The sequence below is a fragment of the Lonchura striata genome, chromosome 13 (genome assembly GCF_046129695.1).
Source record: "Lonchura striata isolate bLonStr1 chromosome 13, bLonStr1.mat, whole genome shotgun sequence".
NCBI classification, from domain to species: domain Eukaryota; kingdom Metazoa; phylum Chordata; class Aves; order Passeriformes; family Estrildidae; genus Lonchura; species Lonchura striata.
This window is the reverse complement of record NC_134615.1, coordinates 2,965,432-2,988,698: the sequence shown is the minus strand read 5'-3', so window position 1 is coordinate 2,988,698 and position 23,267 is coordinate 2,965,432. Positions and strand designations below refer to the sequence as shown.

The 23,267-nt window shown below is 44.8% G+C and overlaps 1 protein-coding gene across 1 annotated transcript in view; it reads left to right on the top strand.

Annotated features, from left to right (window-relative positions):
* Positions 1-23,267, top strand: part of LOC144247087 (hydrocephalus-inducing protein homolog) — a 261,188-nt gene that overhangs the window by 176,190 nt on the left and 61,731 nt on the right. The window lies entirely within an intron of this gene.

The following is a 23,267-nucleotide window of genomic DNA, read 5'->3' as shown; positions in this document are numbered from 1 at the left end:
GCAACAAGCAGATCATGACAGTGCTGCAAAACTTTTCAGGGCAGATCTCCTATCATATGCCCAGTCACAAGTTGTTGAAGTTGGCAAAAAAGACCAATCTGTTGTTGCGGCCAAAACGCAGCTGGGTGCCAGTGCAAGGGCCCATTGTCTTCACTGATGGTTCTGGAAAAACAGTCAAAGGCATTGTTACCTGGAAGGATGAATCTGGATGGCAAATGCTGGAGGGCCATGAGCTTGGCCCAACTGGTTGAGTTAAAAGCCGTTGCCATGGCACTCCAGAAATTTTCTCACGTGCCTCTGAACTTGGCCACTGATTCTGCCTGTTTTGCAGACAGAACCAAGCGTTTGGATTGTTCACTTCTGAAGGAAGTAAATAATGCAGTTGTGTTTCAGTTATTGAGAACTGTGTGGAGTGCTTTTCAGGCCTGAGTTCATTCATATTACATCTTGCACATTCGGAGTCACACCAAGTTGCCACATTTCGTAACAGAAGGTAATGCCAGGGCTGACAGGCTGGCTAACCCTGAGTAGGTAGCGCCTCAGCTGACAAGATTGTGCAAGCCAAAGCATCGCATGACTTTTTCCATCAAAGTGCACATACCTTGCAGAAACAATTTCACTTAATGCCAGCTGAGGCTCGTGACATTGTCAGTTCTTGTGCTAATTGTCATGGACTTGCTGCACCTTTACCAGCAGGGATGAACCCCAGAGACATAAAGGCCTTGCAGCTTTGGCCAACAGATGTTACTCACAGCCCTGAATTTGGCTGACTTAAGTATGTGCACGTGTCTATCAACACCTTCTCTGCCATGTGGGCCTCTGCTCACACTGGAGAAAAGGGTCACAATGTGACTGCCCATTGGAGGATGGCTTTTGCAATCTTGGGAATACCTTCTTCTGTGAAAACTGACAATGGCCCTGCCTATGTCTCACAGAAGATGCAGCAGTTTTTACGTTTATGGGGAGTGTCACACAAACTTGGTATTCTGCACTCTCCAACGGGCCAGGCCATTGTTGAAAGTGCTTGAAGCATGTTCTGTTCAAACAAAAATGGGGAATGCCTGGGGAAACCCCACATAGTCAATTCGAAAAAGCTTTATATACAATCAATCATCTTACAGTGCCACAGAATTCAGAGAATCCTGTTAGTCTAAATAATTTTCTCTCATTGCACTCTTCAGGTGAGATGCAGCTACCTTGAGTGAAAATCCAGATATGGTACCTAGTCACTAGTAAGTGGGAGGGCCTGTACGACATTATCACCTGGGGACGCAGGTATGCATGTGTTTCCACAGATACTGGAGTACACTGGGTACCTGCGAGGTGTGTCCACCCTGATTTGCTACACCAAAACCAGAATATGGCCAACAGGCAACCTCTGAACAATGATCGAGATGTTTGTCAATCATCAATCACATGGCCCCTCCACGAGTGGGGAGTGAACATTCCATCCTTTGTTTCTAAAAAGGACTGTTGACAGGCTAAGACTGTCAGTTCTTTGAACAAATTAATGATAAGTTGTTACTGTATTAGATTTAGTATTGAGATTGTATTAGAATAGGTAATATATTTTAAGATTAATAGTGTATTTCTTGTAAGAGGGAATCCCAAGATTTGATCTGTCCAACCATTTCAAAATGGTGTCCGATTGAGGTTCTGATTGGTAATTATCAACTGATAGAGGAACCTCTGGAGCTGTGTTTCTTTTGCTTTCTGAAAGGATCCTCACAGAGGATTACAAACACTGCCTCCTCCTTTAAACACAAAGTGGGACCTGTGGATGTGAGAGCCTGGTCAGAAAGCAAGAAAACTAGGTAAATTTTCCCAGAATCGGTCTGAGAGTCTTTAGGGAGTTGAAGAGAAACAATGATAGCTTATTATCATAAACAAGCTGCAGGTGGTGTTTTCCTGCTCTCTGTTTCCTTGTGTTTCTCAAAGATGGTTTATAAGAAAGGCATCTTGTTAATTAGCCAATCAGGCAAAATGTATTGATTAATTGACCAACAAAGTCTATCTGTATCAGAACAATGTATAAAGAGAGGATCCATAGTAAAGATTCGCACTTTGTGCAAGCCAGCCTTCTGGAGAGTCTGTGTCATTTCTCACTCAATAGGGACAAAACACTCCACAGAAAACACAATTATGCTAAAGAGTATCCTTCTCCTTTCTGCAAAAGGCCCATCACAGAGGGCATAACCAGGGTGGCACAGAAAGCTGCATCAAGAGCTTGTGGTGGGAAGGAGAATTCTTTGTTGAAAGGGACTTGTAATGTCTATGGAAATTCTGTGCAGTGACAGAGCTCTTGTAAGAGGTGCAAATTGGTACAATGCCTTCAGGTTTAAATTCAAGCTACAAGAATCCCTGCTCCCAGAGCAGCTACCTTTCTGTCACTGCTCTTGGACTGAAGCTTCAGAAATAGGCAAAACAGACCTTATCTTTGAAAACCTAAAAGCTCGTTTTGGGTTCCTCAAGCAGATTCAGGAACCACCTGAATTATACATGTAACTACTTAATATGAAAAGACAAGTGCCTCAAAAAGGCAAAACAGCTTGGTAATTTGTAGAACATAAATTTGATCAAAAAGAAAATGTGTTAATAGATCGTTCTGAAGATGACATTCACAATTTTCCTGGTGATATTGTGCACTGTACTGTAACAGTGGGTAACAATTGGACATGGCCAGTAGAATAACTGTATATGCTTTTCAAACTTATTCTTAGTATTCATTGAATTATTCATTGAATTCTCATCCTTTTGTACACTTGAGCTCTGCTGTAAATTTCAGAGACACTTTTTCACAAGCTTCTAACAAGTTACTCTGGATCCATAATTACTGAGACCAAACTGAGTCAAAATGCCAAGTGGGATTACTCTTTCTCAAAGCCTGGAGTCACACAGAATGAAGCAGTACTTAAATCCTTATGTGCATCCCATACACATAACAGTTCTGTTACTGATCATGTGCAGTAATTTTTTTACTTTTGCTACAAATGAAAGAATAAGCTACAAATAATATCTTGAACCTGTGTAAATTAAAGGATGGCTTTGCAATACTCTAAAATATTCCAAGGGCACCCAATGCTGGTGCAGTAATACAAGAGAACTGTAAATATGTATTATAGTTATTATTCATATTAGGTAAAAATGGCTCAACTCAGATTTACAAAGCAGGAAACAACTCATGGAGAGTTGAAATGATGGAGCTGGGACAATGTATCCAGTCTGCTTTTTGTGAGACATGCTCTAAAGCAGTGGCAGTAGCAATGTACTCATCTCCTGTAACTTTTCTCCTTGTGATCTACTATCCATCTCTCCAGATTTTCTGCTCTTTTTTTTCTTTATTTCTTCAGCTGAGTACCAAAAGAAAACACAGAACTGCAATGTTTCTACCAAAATGATATATATTTTTTTCAAACTAAAAAATACTCAGAGCTTTTAGAAAACACAACAGAAATCATAGAAAGTATAAACAGTACAAGATACTGAACGATATTTTTACATCATTCTACATTAGCCAAAAAATGGATAGTAGGGCTTGAGGAACAAGGATATAAATTAAGTTTTGTTAAAAGGGCTTTTTTTGGTCTCTGTGACAACTGTCATCACCATGATGTAAATACTTCACAGTCTATTTAAATATTCCTATGTTGTATTATTTCACGATCAGCTATGATTTATTTAATTTCTGTTGTGCCCATCACTGAATTATCTGAGCACAATCTCCAAACAAGACAAATGGTAAAGTAGCAAAGGGCTGCAATAACTGAGCAGCCAACAGGATAAGCCATATTGGCTTTGCTGAATCCTCTGTGAGTGCTTTCCTTCCTTTTCCTCTTTGGTTTAAAATGCAATACATTTTCATTACTTCTGATGACTCATTTCTGAAAGAAAAAGGCAGTAGCTGTTTTTGGCAGGGTAAGTTGCATTTACAAATTGGATCACCTTGTTGGCAGTAGAACTGCATTTTTTCTTATAAAAGCTGCTCATCAGCTTGAGTGGGGAGAAGGCGCAAAGGATGAGAGAGGCTGGTGGAGCTCTGATGGTCTGAGGATCCAATGGTGCAAAGAGCTGGAAGGTGAAATACCTTTCAATGAGTTCAGGGTCATTAGGGAAAGGGAGTGTGTGCCTGAAAGCTCAGTTCTGTCAGCCATATTCACCTAGTAAAAGGTTTTTTTCCTGCACCAGTGTGTGTGGCCAATGCCAAGGGATGGCAGCTCTTTCTGTTGTGGGGGCATTGCAGCCTCCAACTGCAAAGTACGCAAATGAGCTGCACTGAAATGTGTTCTCCAGTTTTGGGGCTGATCCTGGTTAACATCTTTATTGATGAACTGGGGGTGGGGATTGAGAGCACTCTCAGTAAATTTGCAGATGCTCAGTTGGTGGGAGTGTGGATCTGCTGGAGGACACAAAGACTCTGCAGTGAGACTTGGACAGACTCGATCAATGGGCCAAGGACAAGGGCGTGAGTTTCCACAAGGCCAAGTGGCACATCCTGCAGGTCACCAGCCGCCTCAGTGTGAGCCAAAGTGTGCCCAAGGGGGCAAGAGGCCAATGGCACCGGCCTGTCTCAGCAGCAGGGTGGGCAGCAGGACCAGGGCAGTGCCTGCCCCTCTGCGCTGGGCACCACTGAGGCTGCACCTCGAGTGCTGTGCCCAGCCCTGGGCCCTGGTGGAAAAGGACATTGAGGGGCTGAGCGTGTCCAGAGAAGGGCAGCAGGGCTCACAAAGGGACTAGAAAACATGTCCCATGAGGAGTAGCTGAGGGAGCTGGTTTGTTCTGTCTGGAGAAGAGTGAGGGACCTCACCGCTCCCTCCCACTCCCTGACAGGAGCGTGCAGTGGGGGGAGGCCACTCTCTCCTGCTGGGCCTGCAGTGAGAACCAGAGGAAGTGGCCTCACATTGAGAGGAAATTCAGGTTAGATTTCACAAAAACAATTTTTCATTGTTCAGGTGTTCAGGCCTGGGAATAGGCTGCCCAGGGAGGTGGTGGAGTTGCCATCCCCGGAGGTGCTAAACAGGCCTCTGGATCTGACACTGGGAAATGGTTTTGGGTTTGCAGTGGCAGTGCTGGGCTGAGGTTGAACTGGATGATCTTAAAGATCTCTTTCAGCCCTGCCGGTTCTGCAATTCCGAGCACTTCCCGCCTGGCTGAGGGGAATGCTCAGAGCTGTCCCAGCCCGGAGGCGCTCGGGCGGCGCTGCGGCTGCGGCGCCTCCTGAGGGGCCGGGCCGGGGGCTGCCCTCAGCCCCGCGGGATCCCAGCCCTCAGCCCGGCGGGGCCTCCGCTGTGCTCCAGCCTGGAGAGCCCGCTCCTCAGCCCGGGGATCCCAGCCCTCAGCCCGGCGGGGCCTCCACTGTCCCTCATCACGCAGATCCCAGCCCTCATCCCGCAGATCCCACTCCTCATCCCACAGATCCCACCCCTCATCGTGCAGATCCTAGCCCTCATCCCGGCCATCCCAGCCCTCATCCCGCAGATCCCAGCCCTCATCCCGCAGATCCCACCCCTCATCCCGCAGATCTAAGCCCTCAGCCCGCAGATCCCACCCCTCATCCCGCAGATCCCAGCCCTCATCCCGCAGATCCCACCCCTCATCGCGCAGATCCCAGCCCTCATCCCGGCCATCCCAGCCCTCATCCCGCAGATCCCAGCCCTCATCCCGCAGATCCCACCCCTCATCCCGCAGATCCCAGCCCTCAGCCGGGCAGCGCTCGGCACTGAGCGCTCGCCTCGCCTCGGGGTCTGCCCCGAGCCGCCCGCGCCGCCGGGTCGCAGGTACCTGAGCTGTGCCCATTTCCCCCCTCGGGACTCCCCAGCCCTCTCACAGAAGAATGCAGCTGCTGTTTCATCTTTAGACTGTTGCCTCCCCCCACACCCCCCTTTTTATTTTCAATCTTCTATATGTTCTTTCCCTTTTGTATTTGGGCTGATCTGGAGTGGTTGCTAAGACTTCAGAGTGGAGCTCTGATAATGAGCTGTAAATCACACACGGCTCATCTGAGGGAGGAGGGTGCGAGGGAGCTGAAATAGGCCAGGACATTCCCGAGTCCTGTTGCACAGCGCAGCGTCCTCACGGCCTCCGCTGCTGCTGTGGGGTTTGGTTTCCACAGGACGCCAACAACCCGCACTTCTCCCCTCTGGGGTTTGGTCCCTGGGTTTCGAAGGACAAGTCCCGCCGAGGCTGGCTGGTCTACTGACCGTGCCAGCCATGTGCTCTAGGGCTACTGAGCACACAGACTGACAGATCTGCACTTCTCCAGGAGTGGTTTCTGCGGTTTGAAGCGATGTTACTGGGTTATTTTGCATAACTGATGGAGAAGAGTTTTATATGCAACATTTGTGCGATGTTTGTTGAAGCAAATTTACTTTCTTGTCTTTCTACCTAGCCCTGTGATGCAGCAACAGAGGGTGAGCTATTTGCATCTAATTAATGTAGGCTGGCTTATAAATACTATTTTGTGTACTTTCTGTATGTTGCAAAAGTAAAAACGATCCAGGTGAGGCCAGGATGTGTCCTTGTATACATTCAATTTTAAACCCTTTGTGCTTCCTAAATTGTATAATTGTATAAACATGTATTAAATTAAACTCTTCTGAAATGCAATTAGCTCCAGAGTGAACTCATTTTTACAGCCTTCCTTTTGTTTGGGTGGTTTTTGTTTTTTCTTAGGCTGGTGGGGTGGTGGCAGTAGGACAGAAAGAGGTGAGGAAGGCTTGCAAGCTTTTCCTTGATGTGGCAGGGTTGGATTTGCAGGAAAATGAAATGCATGTCTGTTCTCACTTCTGAAAGGCTGCGGGGAGATGAACTCTCTCAATTCTATGGGGGTGATCAGTAACTCTGAAGAGAAAGCAGGGCTGGCTGTCTTCTTTAAGATGACAATGATTCTGCTTTGAGCCTTTGCTCCACTTTGAGAAGGAAAACAAATCCATTCTTAAGCTGGATTCAGCATTGATTTAAAGTTCCTACCTGAACTAAGTAATTTTTTGAGAAATTGTAATAGGTTACTGTGATGCTTGCATCAACCTTCTGTGTTTGGGACTTGGGGCATGTTATGTATAGTAAATATAATTCGCGCCATTCCTTGTATGAAATATGTAATATTGGATGCTTGTTAAATCATGCCCGTTGTATTAGTTCCTCCCCCCTTCCCCCCCCTTTTTGTAGGTGAGACTTGAGTGTATACTGGAAACTGATTTACAAGTAAACAGATGTGGCTCGGCCGGGAGATGGGCCGTTGTCTGCTGATCGTCTGTGCTGATCGTCCAAGATGGATATCATGGAAATACTCAGACAGATCCATGTGAAAGAAGCCTTCCCGTAAACGCCCAACATTGAATTTTTCTCCTCATCACCAAAAAGAAATCCTTATTAACATATGGACTCCGAATAGAAGAAAGGACTGATTGCTAAAACCTTGGCCTCAGGCAGAATTTTCCCTATAAAAACCGCCTGTGCCAGGATGGAGGTGTGTGGGCATAGGGGAAAACCTCTGCTGAGGCTGACTCCTTGTTGCACACCCAGGGTCGACCCCGGGCTCGGCTCTGTCCTTTCTGTGTGGCTGGCTAGATAGAATTTGACCGCTAATAAAATTATTTTTATTTTTTAATCTGGCTAAAATAAACTCTCGTTTATAACAATCTTGGTGACCCCGACATGATCTGGTTTGGGGGTATCCAGGAGTTCCCCTATCCTTGATCCGGGCGGTGCCCCGCTGATTTCAGCGGCCGGACAGGACTGAGAAACTCCACGGGACCAACCAGATTCCGAAAACAGCCGAAAAGCCACGTTAAGGAAAGGGTATAAACGGGCCCAGAGCTCTCGGAACTCGGAGCTAAATTTCCGAGGCTGCAGCAGGAAACTTTCACTCGTAAAATCAACATGCACGAAGAATCCACGCGGGAAAAGGAGCCGTGAGTATCGCGTGGTTGAGTGGGGCGTGAGTGGGTGTGTGTGAGACGTGACATAGTCATGGCGCGAGAGCGGACCCCAACGAGCCGCAGTTCCACTAGCCCGAGAGGGAGGTGGTTGGCCACGGGGGAAGCGAAAGTATTTCAGTATACTCACAACATGCATACGACCTGAAACTCAGGGAGTTACGGGGATCCACCCACGGACGGGTCGGGGGAGGGAAGGTACGTTCTCGTGGATTCGAGAAACTGGTAAACCTCACTGGCCCCGGGCTCGGGGAGCCCGACAAAAAGGTAAAAGAGAGCTCACTGTTCTTCCAACTGAAAACCCACGGATCGGTTCGCTGTGCAGTAACTAGGTTGGCAAGGTTCGGTCAGGAACAGACCGGTTTAAACACTTGGTAAGACTCGGTCCAGGACAGGACCAAAATACACATTTTAGCACGCGGATTGCTGACTTCTTGGAACGGCTGGCAGACACTGACTTGGAATACGGTAAGGAAAACTTTAATATGGGACAAAAAAACAGTAAGGTGCAGGGGGGACCAAAAGGAAAAAATCCTAAACCAGGAAAGGGTAAACACCTGACAGCAAGAAAAGGTAAGCACTCAAAACCAAGGAGAGGGGAAACAGAGGAATTCCCTGAGATTCCGAGAGAAAGTCCCCTGGGGTGGATGTTAGAACACTGGGAGGACTGCTCTGTGAGACGGAAAAGGTCCAAAGAAAAAATGGTACACTATTGTGTAGAAGTATGGGGAAATATGGAAATTGGAAAATACCAATACTGGCCCGTTTTTGGTACCTTCAAAAATAAGCTCTGCCAAGCACTCTCGGACCACTTGTACGAGGAGGAGGAGTGGGACGATGAGGAATTGGACTATGCCAGGCTATGGGAGTATGCCAGTGCATGACTGTTCCCTATTAAGACCTCTGGTAAAAGGGTAAGCTCGGAAAAAACCTGGGAACCCCTAGAAAACCTGCCCCCCCCATACCAGGTTCCCCCAGCTCAAGCACGGGTCCCGGCAGCTCCCCCATCAGCGCCCCCGGCTCAGCCTGCACCGCCACATAATGTACAAGTCCCGATGCAGGTGCTCTGGGACCTTCTCAGCCCCCAAACCTCCCTTCCACACAGCACGGGGACACACACACACACGCACACACACACACACCACAACGGGGAAAACACATCTCCTCCTGCCAGTAGGACCCGGCAGAAAACGAGGAGAGAAAGGGACAGACCTAATCTATACCCTTTAAGGGAAGTCCCCACAGCTCCCGGAATCATCGGGTTTGTAAATGTTCCCATCGACACCGGGGATGTAAGGGCTTTCAAAAAGGAAATGGGGAAATTAATGGATGACCCTTTGGGTGTGGCGGAGAGGTTAGATGAATTTTTGGGAAATAGTATATATTCATATGATGACATCTCGGCTATATTAAGATCTTTGTTTAATGCTGAAGAACGAGCTATGATAAGGCAGGCTGCCATAAAGGATTGGGAATTCAGAAACCCCCAGGGTGGGAGCGGGGTGGAAAAGTGGCCAGAACAAAGACCGTCATGGAACGCTCAGGCGGAGGCAGACCGAGCAAAAATGATCGGATTAAGGAACATGGTAATACAAGGTATTCGGGGAGCAGTCCCCAAGGGACAAAACATTAGCAAGGCATTAGGGGAATGCCAGGGGAAGGATGAAACTCCTACTGAGTGGCTGGAGAGGCTCAGGAAAAGCCTTCAAATGTATTCTGGTACAGACCCTGAATCCCCCGTGGGGGCGGTCCTTTTAAAAGCACAATTCGTGGCTAAATCATGGGAAGACATTCGGAGGAAGTTAGAAAAAATAGATAATTGGCAAGAAAGAAGTTTACAACAACTATTGAGTGAAGCACAAAAGGTATATATGAGGAGGGATGAGGAAAAACAAAAGACACAAGCCAGGGTGTTGGTGGCAGCAGTAAGGGAAGCACAAGCACAAACGGCTGGGACGTCATCTCCAGCCCCGGGGCACCAGGGAAAGCCGGTGCACACACAAAAGACAAAGAAACGGGTAAGTGCTCCTGAATGTTTTTACTGTAAAAAGAAAGGACACCTCAAGAGGGATTGTAAGAAACGAATAAAGGATGAAATAGTCTTTCAAGAGGAATAGAGGTGTCAGGGGCTTTACAATCTGGGGCCAAGGACATCTAGAGAGCCCTTGATAAAATTAAAGGTTGGACCCCAAAAACAAGAACTAACCTTTTTAGTTGACTCTGGAGCAGAAAAAACCACAGTCAAACAACTACCTCCTGGGTGCATCAAAGGTAAAGATTTTATGACTGTGATCGGGGCAAAAGGAGAACCTTTTCAGGTCCCTATCCTAAAAAATGTAGAAATAGAATCGGATAATAAAATCTGTGTTGGAGATATTTTATTAGTGGAAGAAACAGAATACAATTTACTGGGAAGGGATTTTATGGTAACATTAGGAATAAGTATAATTGCAAAAGACTCACAACTCACAGTAAGTTTATACAACCTAACTACCGAAGATGAAAATAAAATTGATCCCAGGGTCTGGCACACTCCCGAGGAAGCTGGAAAATTAGACATGGAACCAATCCACATTGAAATTGAGAGACCAGAAGACCCCATATGTAAAGCAATATCCCATCCCTCTAGAGGGAAGAAAAGGATTAAAACAAATAATCGAAGATTTAATAAAAAGAGGCACCTTAGAGCCTTGCATGTCAAGACATAATTCACCTATCTTGGCAGTTCAAAAATCAGATGGTAATTATCGGCTAGTACAAGACTTAAGAGCAGTAAATCAAAGAACAGAAACCCTATTTCCCACGGTCTCTAATCCATATACTTTGCTGAACAATGTGTCCCCGGATGATAAATGGTATAGTGTGATCGACCTAAAAGATGCCTTCTGGACTTGTCCTCTAGCTGAGGAAAGTCGTGATTATTTTGCCTTCCAATGGGAGGATCCAGACACCCACAGAAAACAACAACTAAGATGGACTTCCCTCCCTCAAGGGTTTGTAGACTCACCAAATCTTTTCGGTCAGGCCCTTGAAAAGGTGCTCAGTGAATTTGTGCCAGTCCCCGGGACCAAACTATTGCAATATGTAGATGACTTATTGGTAGCCGGCTCTAAGGAGGAAGAAGTCAGGGCTGGAACCATAACTTTATTAAACTTCCTGGGAGGACAAGGGTTAAAGGTTTCAAAGTCTAAATTAAAATTCACTGAACCTGAAGTAAAATATTTGGGGCACTGGCTGACAAAAGGGAAAAAGAAATTAGATCCAGACCGGGTGGCAGGAATAATTGCATTACCCTCCCCTAAGACAAAAAGAGAAATCAGGCAATTGCTGGGACTTTTGGGCATTGCAGACAATAGATCGAAAGATACAGTGAAATGGTAAGGTTTTTATATGACAAACTTACCACAGACAGACTTAAGTGGACTGAAAAAGACGAAGAGAGTTACCAAGGATTAAAAGAGACCCGCATAGCTGTGGAAAAATGACGGGAGACAAGTCCATTCTATAATGTCAACAAGTCTCAGTTTATTTCAAGCACACATGTATAGTTATACCCGTTATAATGAAGCTTATGCATATTGCAAAATTTAAGCTCATCCTTGGTGTATGAAAAACAGGTCAATCCTGCCTTTGGAGCTTTCTAAGCTTGCTTTGTTTTCCCTTACATTTATCTTTTTGCTGAACATTCTACTGTTGGGAACCAGCTTAGCCAAGGACATAAGATATTATTGCTACATCTGCTATTGCTGCACTGTGCAATTTTCAGCTACTGCTTCACTAACTGCACGTAGTCATGTCCTTTCTCACGAAGCCATTCATCCACAAAACTCTCCATATTTCCCCCGTTTTTGTTTTGGACCATTAAGTTAGTTGTCCACATCTTTTGAACCATGCGTTCTACCAGCTTCTGAAGACAGTTAAACAGGCAGGGCAAAATCAGCAAGAGTAGGAAAACAACAATCAAGATTCCTACTGCATACATGATAAAAGTTCTTAGCCAAGGACCGATCCCTAAACCTTTAAGCCATTCTTCTATCCCCAGACCATCTTCTTCTTTTAATTGATGAAGGCCCTGTTGTAGTTCTTTAATCCTAGCATGTATTGATACAGAATGATCAGAGAGATTCATGCAACACATTCCTTCAAATTCCTCACATCCATGTCCCTGGGCTAACAACAAAAAATCAATTGCTGCTCTGTTCTGTAGTACAGCATGCTTTACACTTTGTACATCCATAGCAAGCATAGCTAAAACCTCTGATGTTTTGTTAAGTTCATCTTTAGTCCAGCATCCCAATTGTTCAGCTAACACCATAGCCTTTTTGGCAGCTCCTCCTGGTAACAGGGTTGCCACTATTACCTGTTTTAAAGTACTCCAAAATTGAGGTTGTCCAACCTGATCACATTCTAAGTCATGCACATCACGTCTCTTCCTTGTCTTCCCTAGCCTGTCCCATTGCATTAGCAATGATATATTAGGATGGAACAGCGCTAGCTTTCCTAGGTAACAGGGTCCCCCTTGTGGTTTTACTGGTATTCCATTCCAAGCTCTATCTCCACAGATCAAAAATACACCCTTTGGCAACCTTAAGGGTTTCGTTATCTTGGAACCATCACAGTTAGAATATAACTGTGATGCTACCCTACCTGAGTCCAGTGAAGAGTCCAGAGAAGCCCATTTGTTTCTTGGGTTATTTACACTCTGCAAATTCAATGGAACAAAGCTAAACCATCCTCCTGTTGAAACATTCCCTAAACTAGCATTAGCACTTCCAAAGAGATCTAATTCTTCTGGTGGAGATTGCAATGTTTCTTTAAGTGACAGTACCAACAAACATTGCCTATAGCCATCTCGTTGAGCTTCTGTGTAACCAATATTCTTGTCTGGCCCTTTCACCTTTGCAAGATTTTTGCAAAGCATCTGATTCCTTATTAATCCACAAAATTCTTCTGGTCTCCAGACAGGAACACCTGTTAGGCAGGTACGAAATGGATTTGTCACTCCTCCCAAGCTAAGGCATAGCGAACTTTGATTAGTCATGTTAGCCAAGGTTACCCAAATATTTTCTCTGGGCTGATTAAATTGTATTAGTCCGTGACAAAGATTAGTCAAAAGAACAAGATAAATTATCCACCTTATCGCCCTCATGATTTCTTTTGCTTGAATTTTAATTTTAATGTCTGCGCATATTTAATAAGCTTATCTAATTCTATGTCTGGATTTCCTACTACTGGTTTTCCTAAATAAGATCTTATAGATACCTTCACTTGCTTTTGACACCTTGTTGATAAAACTTTTGAATTTGCTTGCTTAATTAATCTATCACAAGCGTGTTCTGCTTCCCACCTATAAAAAGCTAATATCTTTTGTTCTGGTGCTTCAAATAACTGTAAAGCTATAGCAACTCCTAAGCCTGTGTCTCGTATTAAATCTTTCTGCCAAGAATCTCCTCGTTTTCGAAAGTCACAATGTTTACACCAAAAAAGTCGTTTTAAAAATACTTGATCTTCCCAGTATGTTTTTCCACAACCCCCACAAACAAAAGCAATCCAACTGTTACAATTAAAATTCCCACAACTAAGACACTCAGGATTCTTTGGTCCTGGAATATGAACAGTCTGTAAAGCCTCAATAGCTGTAACAATTGCCGTAAAAGTTAACTCTGAAGGCAAAAATTGATCAATCACTGGGGAAAGTCCTCTTATCTCTTGAAGAATAGGTCCCACTGTGCGAATCAGCTTCTCTTCAATTCTCCTCTGGTCCTGATCCGTCAGGCGAGCTAAGAGACGACTCATCCAGAGCTGGTTTGGTCCACTTTGCTGGCACCCAGAGTGAACCTGTAGGGGTGGAAACACAAAGATATCCCCTTCCCCAATATAGGACCTTTGCTGGGTTCTGCCAAATACCTGTTTTAGGGTCCCTATACCTGACCCATACTTCTTTGCCCTTTTTGCTTATTTCTTTTTGTCCATAATGTACCATTGCAGGTGGTGCCTCTGAATCCCCAAATACACACAAATGATTAAGAACAAAGAGCACTTTCATTAATCTTTCCTGAACATCTCCAATCTCTCTATGTTTTTCCAGATATCTCTTCAAAGTTCCATTTGCCCTTTCTACAATTGCTTGTCCAGTGGGAGAATGTGCTATTCCTGTAATGTGCTTAATTCCCCATGATTTTAAAAATCTATTCACCCTGCCACCAATGTATGCAGGACCATTGTCTGTCTTAATCTGCTTTGGCACTCCCATTACTGCAAAACAACTACACAAATGCCTTATAACATGTAATGCTTTTTCTCCAGCTTGAGCTGTTGCCCAGATGTATTTACTATATGTATCTATAGTAACATGAACATATTTCAAGCGACCAAAACTATTTACATGAGTAACATCCATCTGCCAGAGTTCATTAGATGAAAGACCTCGTGGGTTAACTCCCCATCCCATGCCATGACCCCCATTATGATGACTACAGGTAGGACAAGCTCTCACTATAGCAGTAGCATCTGCATGGGATATTCCAAACTCCCGTTGTAACCCTTTTGCATTCTGATGAAACATAGAATGTGCCTCCATAGCAAGCATTTGCCCTGATAAAGGAGAAGTTTGAGTCACTGTGACGAGCTTATCTGCCCAGGCATTACCCTCTCCTAAGCCAATTTCCCATTTGTGACTTCTTATATGAATGATAGCATAAGGATGTTCTCGGATTTTTACTGCTTTTTGAAGTTGTATGAACAGTTCAAATAGTCTCTGATTTTGTACTTCCTTGATAGCAGCATCCTCTATTCTTTCCACAACACCAACTACATACAAGGAATCTGTAACAATATTCAAAGGCCCCTTCAGGACTGTTAGAGCCCAAACCACAGCTGCTAACTCCAAGGTCTGAAGGGTATCTGAGTCATTTGCAGTGAGAATTTCATGATTCCAAACTCCCTGCTCCTGCCATGTAATTGCTGCTGTTCTTGACCTCTTCCCTGCATCTGTGTATGCTGTTATTGCACCAGGAATTGGCTCCTTTTCTCGCTGTGGCCGAACCATCCAACTCAATTTTCCAATCCACTGTAATGGAGGATTTTTTAATACTTTCAGTTATGACAGCACCTCCTATTCCTAGCAGAGCTTCCTGCAGTTCTTCACTATTGAACAAATACCATTGTAAAGAGTCCTTTTTCATTGGAATCTGTATTAATTCAGGCTCTCGCCCATCAACCTGCAAAATTCTCGCACGACCTCGTTTTATCAAAGCTGCTAACAGTTCAATTTTTTGAATTAAAGTCTTTGTTTGCTGAAGTGGAGGGGATAGCCATTCCAACACCCTTATCTCCCCCGTTTTTGTGTCTAGCTGGGTTAAAGCTCCCAGCAAATGTTTTTCACCACACCATATAGTGAGATTAAGCGGGATTCCCAGTATTCGCCGATGTACACGACCCTGAACCACACAGTCTGTAATTTGCTGAAGAGTTATTTTCTGCTGAGGATTAAGGGTCACTGGTGCTGTTGGGTCTGTGCCCTTCAATAAGGGTCTAAGAGAATCTAACAGTTCATTTGGAAGGCCCACTATAGGTTTAAGCCATTGTAAATCACCTAGTAATTTCTGAGCATCATTTAAAGTAACAATCTGTGTTTTCAGTTCTAATTTCTGAGGCGTTACCAAGCTTTGAGACAATGTCCATCCCAAGTATTTCCAAGGAGAAGTTAACTGTATTTTCTCTGGGGCCACAACAAGCTGAAAACGTCCCAGCAAGTTTTGTACATGTTTAACCTGTTGACTCGTAAATGATTTAGGCTGAGCAATCAAAATATCATCCATATAGTGATAAATGATAGCTTGTGGCCACTGTTGCCTCAATGGTTGTAATGCAGAATCTACGTAAAGCTGACATAAAGTAGGGCTGTTATGCATACCCTGAGGCAAAACCGTCCATTCAAATCTTTGATCTGGACCTTCTCTGTTCAGAGCTGGCAAAGTAGATGCAAAGCGCTTTGTATCCCTGTCATGCAAAGCTATTGTAAAAAAGCAATCTTTGAGATCTATTATCAATAGAGGCCATCCTTCAGGTAACATTGCTGGATTAGGCAGACCTGACTGTAGTGCACCCATTGGCTCCATCTGTTTATTAACCTCCCGCAAGTCATGTAACAAGCGATATTTCCCTGACTTTTTCTTTATTACAAAGATAGGGGTATTCCAAGGACTTGTAGACAATTTCAGATGCCCTTGTTGATATTGTTCAATGACCAAGGCATGAGCATGTTGCAGACTTTCCCTTTTTAAAGGCCATTGCTTTACCCATATAGGCTCATCACTTTTCCAAATTATGGGAATCGGGAAAGTCCAAGCAATGGCTATTATCCCAAAGGGTGCTCATTTGTCAGGACAACCCCTAACTGTGTTAAAATGTCTCGCCCAACTAGGCATTGCACCGTAGGTGGTAACTGAACAACAGAAAATATTGCCTTTATGACTTTACCATCTATTGAGACAGTAAGAGGTGGCGAGCGACTTGCAAGAGTTAAACCTCCAACTCCTGTTACTGCTGTAGCAGCTGGCTGTAAGGGCCAATGTGCAGGCCAACACTGGTGCAATAATACTTGAATCAGCACCCATGTCCAGCAAACCTGTAAGCATGCATTTTTGTCCCTTATACTCCAACAAAACCTCTTTTCTTGGTCTGTCATTCAGATCCAAAGTTAATAGAGTCAAGCCTCCTGTAGATCCAAATCCATCTCCTCCACGGCTTTTCCGTGAGGATACAGCCTTAGTAACTTGCTCCAGAGGAACCAATTGAACGATCCTTTGTCCTTTATTAATCCCAATAGGAGGAAATGGAGTATGAACCATAATCATAATTTCACCAGTATAGTCTGCATCAATGACACCAGGCAGCACAAATAATCCAAGCATAGAGGCCGATGATCTTCCCAATAACAAAGCTCCCATTGTCCTGCCCTCTATTATAATAGGTCCATTAACTCCAGTGGGGACCTTCTGTGGCTGTGGTGTCATTAAAGTCACTTCTACTGCAGCTGCCAAGTCCATCCCGAGGCTCTCTCTTGTGGCTGGACGCAAGATGTCCTGTTGGAAAGGCTGGAGCAGCTATTTGTGTCGGAGCGCGGCTGCTCTTGTTCGCGCTGTTTCGGGCATTTCCCGGTCTCCTCTTACAGGCAGCAATGTTATGAGTATCCGATTTGCACTTAGGACACCATATTCCAGCAGCAGAGCATTCTCGCCGAACGTGTCCTGTCCCTCCACATCGGAAACATCTCATACGGCTGCCGTAAACATTTCCCTGGGTTGCTACTGACGCTTGGAGGGGTGCAAGAGCATCTAACACTTGTGTCTGTGAAGCTTTTGCCTGCTCTTTTAATCCCTCCCCCAGCTCTTTAATAGCCTCAACTAAAAATGCCTGCTGCCCCATTGGTATAGTAGCCATCCTCTCTAGTGCATCTTCTATAGTCCAATTAGCTCCTAATGTGTTTAACACACTTCTTGTAGAAGCATTACAATTTTGCAAAGCACACTGCTTCAACAATGATCCACGCATAAACTCAGGCACTCCAGCTCTCTCTATTGCTGCCGCTGCCTTATCAATAAACGCTCCAAAAGTCTCATCCCTTCCTTGTTTAATTCCCATATACGCTGGCAAACCTCCCGGGTCTTTCACCTTATCTATAGCCCTTCGAGCCAGTCGCATTGCCTCTCGACACTTCTCAGGTCCTAGCATAGCTTGTGCCTCAGTGCGAAAATATGGTCCTAAGCCCATCAATTCATCTACAGTTACTCCATGAAGAGGATCTCCAGGCTGCCTTTGTATAGCTACAGCTTCATTAACTTCTGCCTGCCAGTGTGCACCAAACAAAAGCCTCTGATGCGGCGAGAAAATAAGCTTAGCAAGACTTCTACAATCTCCTGGTAGCAATATATTAGTACTCCAAACATAATCCAATATCTGCCTAGCCGGTTCACTAGTAACTCCAAATTGACTCACTGTAGCTCGCAACTGTGACAACAACTTCCAATCTAACGGTGTAATCTGAGCTGTTAACCCTCCGCCTGCCTGCTGCTGAAAAATTACAGGACAAGCCAGTTCCGCTGCTAATTCCAAAGCCTGCCCATCTCCTTTGTCCAGCTCCTCTCTTGCCAAAGTCGCCCAAACTTCCCTCCGTTCCCTGGCCAGAGCCTCCGTTAGGTCAGACTCTGCCCTAGGGGTCGGCTTACTGACAGACAAACTTTGACAAACTGTCGATTTCTGTTCTGAGGGGGCTGGAGGAGCCGTGGGCTCACAACGTGACTCTGTTTCTGTGTCCTCAGAAACAGGTCGCAATGGAGGTAACTCCACTGTAGACACAGCAGGTGGCATGGAAACACCAGGCAACCAATCCTCCCTGCTAAAACCTCTATTTTTCTCTAGTGCTGAAGTTCTCTGCTCGGCAGCTTTCTTTTCTGACTGATGTTGTAATAACTCATTGTGAACTACCTTCCACCACTTTCCCAACTTTTTAGCTGTCTTATCATCATCTAAAACTTCCTCCCACACTTTATCCCCGAACTTATGCCACTCAGACAACTCATGTACTGTATGAGGATTTACAAAGAACCCCTTAGAATACCCATATGTTAATAACCCTGGCAGATCTTTTTGCAAATCAATGCCTTTAATCTGCCTTCTCTGCAAGAATGCAGTAAATAAATCATATGCTGCTTGCCTCTCCATACCTATATTGTCAGCGCTGTTGCAGCCCTCCGAGGTCGTCGGCAGCACGTATCGGCCAGGCTTGCCTCTGCAGTCACCTGGGGCACGGTGCACTCTATTTCAGTTCAGCACTTTTGCCGTCCTGGCTGCATCAGGACCCGAACCCTTTTTCGTCACTCCACCGTGGTGCCTATCACGTCGATCGGGTCACCATTTTGTGGAAAAATGACGGGAGACAAATCCATTCTATAATGTCAACAAGTCTCAGTTTATTTCAAGCACACATGTATAGTTATACCCGTTATAATGAAGCTTATGCATATTGCAAAATTTAAGCTCATCATTGGTGTATGAAAAACAGGTCAATCCCGCCTTTGGAGCTTTCTAAGCTTGCTTTGTTTTCCCTTACATTTATCTTTTTGCTGAACATTCTACTGTTGGGAACCAGCTTAGCCAAGGACATAAGATATTATTGCTACATCTGCTATTGCTGCACTGTGCAATTTTCAGCTACTGCTTCACTAACTGCACGTAGTCATGTCCTTTCTCACGAAGCCATTCATCCACAAAACTCTCCATACATAGCAGCTCCAGTACTAAGTCTCCCTGACATAAAAAGGCCCTTTCAGCTCTTTGTGGCTGTTAGTAACCACACTGCCCACGGGGTTCTGACCCAGGACTGGGCAGGGGCCAAGAAACCAGTCGGATATCTATCCAAGCGCCTGGACCCTGTCAGCAGGGGGTGGCCCACTTGCTTACAAGCAATTGTGGCAGTAGCAATATTAGTGGAAGAAGCCAAAAAGGTAACGTTCGGGGCTTCATTAACCATCTACTCCCCCCATAATGTAAGAAGCATCTTGCAGCAAAAAGCTGACAAGTGGCTGACAGATGCCAGGCTTCTGAAATATGAAGCCATCCTAATCCACTCCCAGGACCTGGAGCTAAAGACTACCCCGGCACAAAATCCTGCCCAATTCCTGTTTGGGGCAGTCCCAGGGGACCCCCTCCATAACTGTGCTGAGATAGTAGAATTACAGACCAAAATATGACCAGATTTGGAAGAAGAAGAACTCGAAGAATGGGAAAAATGGTTTGTGGACGGTTCTGCAAAAATTGTGGAAGGTAAAAGAAAGTCAGGATATGCAGTCATAGACGGGAAGACTGGAAGGGTGGTAGAATCCGGGCCCCTGAGTGCAGGGTGGTCGGCTCAGGCCTGTGAGCTGTATGCAGTATACAGGGCTCTGCTGGGACTTGAAGGGAAAAAGGGAACAATTTTCACTGACTCCAAATACGCATTTGGGGTAGTACACACCTTTGGAAAAATATGGGAAGAAAGGGGTCTGCTAAACACACGGGGAAAAGGGCTAATTCATGAAGAAATAATTAGACAAATCCTAAGAGCCATCAGGGGACCAGAAGCTACTGCTGTGGTCCATGTAAAGGGACATCAAACTGGGATGCAATTCAGGACTCGAGGAAACAATTTAGCCGACAAAGAGGCAAAGAGTGCTGCTTTGTTAAAACTGAGTACCCCAGAACTTGGGAAAGGAAAAGCTCAAGAATAATTCCCCCACCACCCCTCTGAAAAAGAGATAAAGGCTTATCAAGAGATGGGGGGACGGTTAGAAGAAGGTAAGTGGAAGCTATCAGACGGGCGGGAATTGTTATCAAAGGAATACACCAGGAAAATTTTAAAAAGATTACATCAACAAACACACTGGGGAGCCCGAGCTCTGGCAGAACAATTCCTAAGATTCTTTGGCTGTAGAGGTATTTATGAATTGGCTAAACAAGAGGTACAGGGGTGTATAATTTGCAGAAAAATAAATCGAGCAAACTCCCAAAAGTTAACAATGGGGAGTCGCCCAGCAGCTTACCGGCCCTTTGAAAGGGTCCAGGTAGATTTCACTGATCTACCTAAGGTCGGGAGATACAAATTCCTATTAGTCATAGTGGACAAACTAACCCACTGGGTAGAGGCTTTCCCAAGCTCTCGGGCTACAGCCCAAACAGTGTCAAGAATCTTATTGGAAGAAATTATACCACGATATGGGTTAGTAAGCTACATTGATTCAGACCAGGGAACACATTTCACATCAAAAATTATTAAGCAATTGGCATATGCTTTAGGCATTCGGTGGGAATACCACACCCCGTGGCACCCCCAGAGCTCAGGACAAGTTGAGAGGATGAATCAAACACTAAAAGCCCAATTAGCCAAACTGATGTTAGAAACAAGAATGTCATGGACAAAATGCCTCCCGTTGGCCTTATTAAATATAAGGACTATGCCTCACTCTGAAACAGGACTTTCACCTTTTGAAATGTTATATGGGATGCCTTATACCCACGGTATGCCTGTAGGGCATCCGAGATTAGAGGATACACAAATACAACCATACCTAATAGCATTAAATAAGAATCTTGAAGAATTGCGAAAGCAGGGGGTGATCATGCAGCACAGTCCTCTTAGCTTCTCGATACATAAAATACAACCTGGGGACAAAGTGCTTGTAAAAGCATGGAGGGAATCTCCATTAACGCCTCATTGGGAGGGACCCTTCATTGTTCTTTTGACCACAGATACTGCTATACGAACTGCAGAAAAGGGGTGGACACACGCATCAAGGATAAAGAAAGTCGAACTCCAGGATCAAGCACCAGAGTGGAAAATCACCTCCCGCCCTGGAGATATGAAGATAACCCTGCATGGCAAAGTAACTGACTGAAAACATCCCAATCAAACTTTCTGGGCCAGAGTGTAACTATTATCCTTTTTGTATGCTTCCCCTATGAATACTGTTAGACTGCTCCAACTAAGTGGGTTATGTGGGAGTGCTTTGAGCAGGAGTTAGAGCTGACTATCCGTTTTCTGGTAATAGCCACAAGGCTGAGATTGTTTCAAATTAAATTCAATAATCTGATGTTTTCCCATATTAGAACGGATTAAGGGAAAAATTACTTGGAAAATTAAAATTATTATTGTTGAGTCTCATAGGTTGAACAACACACAGGCTCTGCTGAACTACACCAGGGAGGCATTTCTAAACAGGTATGCAGCTCAGCCTGAACATGAAACCACAGACGAAGATTCCTGCTGCCAAGAAGATGGTTTGCCCCGCCGCTGGAAGCACCCCAGTGGGCGCCGGGAATGGCAGAGGGATCCTAGCAGTGGGAGTAGTCTTAGTGAGCCTGAGCCTAGCCACATGCCTCAAGGGGGAACTTAGAGATAAATACCCAGAGAAGTTATCCCTCACCTCATGGAACTGCAGCAGGGGTAAGCCTGATAAACTGTGTCTTGAGACAAACACTCAACAAGGGGTATACAAATTCAAGGGAAAATCAAAAACATACCGTGAAAACGGACAGTCAGCTCATCAACTGCATCGAAGGAGCACAGGGGAAATCTCAATTCCGGTTTGTAATGAATGTAACAGTACTGTATGGGTTGGGGGAAGACAGGAGTCTATCTTTGTTGCTTATTTCCAAGCTAACCCAGTGTGTTACAATCCGAATAAAATTAGTATGTGTATAATGGGGGGAAAGTCCTCACAGCAGGGCGGCTGAGGCTTTAGCAAAATTTGAAAGGCGAATAAAGGGAAAAGAACAAAACTACAAAAATTACCAAGATATCCCAAATGTAGACTAAAAGCCAGTCTCAAGAATGAACAGAGGTAGAAATTAGGGCGCAAATTAATTAATCAATATAAAAGGTGGGGGATTGTTATGTATAGTAAATATAATTCGCGCCATTCCTTGTATGAAATATGTAATATTGGATGCTTGTTAAATCATGCCCGTTGTATTAGTTCCTCCCCCCTTCCCCCGCCTTTTTGTAGGTGAGACTTGAGTGTATACTGGAAACTGATTTACAAGTAAACAGATGTGGCTTGGCCGGGAGATGGGCCGTTGTCTGCTGATCGTCTGTGCTGATCGTCCAAGATGGATATCATGGAAATACTCAGACAGATCCATGTGAAAGAAGCCTTCCCGTAAACGCCCAACATTGAATTTTTCTCCTCATCACCAAAAAGAAATCCTTATTAACATATGGACTCCGAATAGAAGAAAGGACTGATTGCTAAAACCTTGGCCTCAGGCAGAATTTTCCCTATAAAAACCGCCTGTGCCAGGATGGAGGTGTGTGGGCATAGGGGAAAACCTCTGCTGAGGCTGACTCCTTGTTGCACACCCAGGGTCGACCCCGGGCTCGGCTCTGTCCTTTCTGTGTGGCTGGCTAGATAGAATTTGACCGCTAATAAAATTATTTTTATTTTTTAATCTGGCTAAAATAAACTCTCGTTTATAACAGGGCATGTTTGAGGGAGCATCTTTCTGCCTCCAAAGCTGAATGTCACTCTGCTGCTCTGCTCTCAGAGGCTGCCACGTTGGGTTTGTGTAGAATCAACGCTGTGGGGTTTTGTGGGTTACATGGTTCGTGTAATGTGACAATGTCTTTGGTGAGTTTAATGAGTTCTCACTGTAAGGAACATGTCTCTGTGCTCATAGCCTTTGGTTTGATCAGTCCTGGCAGAACAATGCTGATGGTTTAGTGGCTCCTTGAGCAGCAGGAGGCTGAGTGTTTTCTAGTGTTCACGCCCTAAGTAACATTACTTGGTCTTAGTGCCA